We start from the raw sequence: 2,047 nt of genomic DNA, 5'->3' as shown, positions 1-2,047 counted from the left end.
TGCCGGCGGCCGAGGCCATGGGACACGCCTTCTTCAGCTGCCTGGGGCCGCGCGTCAGCGCCCTGCCCGACAGTGAGTGGGCGGGGCCGGGGCGGGGCCGGGGGCGGGGCTTGCGTGGGTGTGGCACTGGGGTGGGGGTTTATGTGGGTGGGGCACTGTGGGAGGGGCCTTGTGTGGGCGTGGCATTGGGGAGGCGTTTCTGTGGGTGTGGCAGTGGGCGGGGCTTCACATGGATGTGCTGCTGGGCGGGGCTTCGTGTGGGTGTGGCCCTGGGGGTGGAGCTTCGTATGGGTGTGGCACTGGGGGAGACTTTGGGTGTGGGGCATTCTGTGGGTGTGGCACTGGGGGCGGGGCTTCATATGGGTGTGGCACTGGGTGAGACTTTGGGTGTGGGGCATTCTGTGGGTGTGGCACTGGGGGCGGGGCTTCACATGGGTGCAGCACAGGGTGAGACTGGGTGTGGCACTGGGGGCGGGGCTTTGTGTGGGTGTGGCACTGGGGTGGGGTTTTACATGGGTGTGGCATTGGGGGAGGAGCTTCTGTGGGTGTGGCACTGGGGGCGGGGCTTCACATGGGTGCAGCACAGGGTGAGACTGGGTGTGGCACTGGGGGCGGGGCTTTGTGTGGGTGTGGCACTGGGGTGGGGTTTTACATGGGTGTGGCATTGGGGGAGGAGCTTCTGTGGGTGTGGCACTGGGGGCGGGGCTTCACATGGGTGCAGCACAGGGTGAGACTGGGTGTGGCACTGGGGGCGGGGCTTTGTGTGGGTGTGGCACTGGGGTGGGGTTTTACATGGGTGTGGCATTGGGGGAGGAGCTTCTGTGGGTGTGGCACTGGGGGCGGGGCTTCACATGGGTGCAGCACAGGGTGAGACTGGGTGTGGCACTGGGGGCGGGGCTTTGTGTGGGTGTGGCACTGGGGTGGGGTTTTACATGGGTGTGGCATTGGGGGAGGAGCTTCTGTGGGTGTGGCACTGGGGGCGGGGCTTCACATGGGTGCAGCACAGGGTGAGACTGGGTGTGGCACTGGGGGCGGGGCTTTGTGTGGGTGTGGCACTGGGGTGGGGTTTTACATGGGTGTGGCATTGGGGGAGGAGCTTCTGTGGGTGTGGCACTGGGGGCGGGGCTTCACATGGGTGCAGCACAGGGTGTGTCACTGTCCCCAGTGTCACTGTCCCATGGGTGTCACTGTCCCTGGGTGTCACTGTCCCCAGTGTCACTGTCCCATGGGTGTCACTGTCCCTGGGTGTCCCATGGGTGTCACTGTCCCTGGGTGTCACTGGGTGTCACTGTCCCCATGGGTGTCCCATGGGTGTCACTGTCCCATGGGTGTCACTGTCCCTGGGTGTCACCCATGGGCACTGTCCCCATGGGTGTCCCATGGGTGTCACTGTCCCCATGGGTGTCCCTGGGTGTCCCATGGGTGTCACTGTCCCCTCTGTCCCCAGGCTGGACCAGGACGGCGCCGATCTCCTGGGGCAGCTGCTGCAGGTGAGCTGGGCGTGGCCTGCGCTGGCCCCACCCCTTTAGCCACACCCCAACTGACCACACCCTCCCCACCCCTCCCCCATGGGCGTGGCTCCCGGGAGGGGGCGGGGAAGCAGCCACGCCCCTTGGGTGGGCGTGGCTGGGGTTTGGCACAGCCACGCCCCTCCGTGGGCGTGTCCCACGGGCGGGCGTGGCCTGACGGGGCGGGGCAGTTCGAGGGGCGGCGGCGGCTGCCGGCGGCCGAGGCCATGGGACACGCCTTCTTCAGCTGCCTGGGGCCGCGCGTCAGCGCCCTGCCCGACAGTGAGTGGGCGGGGCCGGGGCGGGGCCGGGGGCGGGGCTTGCGTGGGTGGGGCTTAGCAATGGGTGGGTGGAGCTATGTAAATCAGGGGTGTGGTTTTTCTGGGGGTGTGGCCTGTGCTGACCACACCCCGATCGTGTCCCCGCCCCCAGCCACGTCCATCTTCGCGCTGAAGGAGATCCAGCTGCAGAAGGAGCCGGGGCTGCGCTCGGGGCCGCTGCCCCCCACGGGTGAGACCCCGAAATCCTGAACCCCAAAA

At 67.6% G+C, this 2,047-nt stretch overlaps 1 long non-coding RNA gene across 1 annotated transcript; it reads left to right on the top strand.

Annotated features, from left to right (window-relative positions):
* Nucleotides 1–1,429: 1,429 nt before the first annotated feature.
* LOC120511913 lies at nucleotides 1,430–2,047 on the top strand. The gene is made up of 3 exons (XR_005629867.1): nucleotides 1,430–1,490; nucleotides 1,700–1,790; nucleotides 1,941–2,047. It is a non-coding gene; the product is annotated as an uncharacterized LOC120511913 (long non-coding RNA).

Source organism: Passer montanus, unplaced genomic scaffold (genome assembly GCF_014805655.1).
Source record: "Passer montanus isolate IOZ18808 unplaced genomic scaffold, ASM1480565v1 scaffold697, whole genome shotgun sequence".
Classification (NCBI taxonomy): Eukaryota; Metazoa; Chordata; class Aves; order Passeriformes; family Passeridae; genus Passer; species Passer montanus.
The sequence above is the reverse complement of the archived record's forward strand: the minus strand, read 5'-3'. Positions and strand labels throughout refer to the sequence as shown.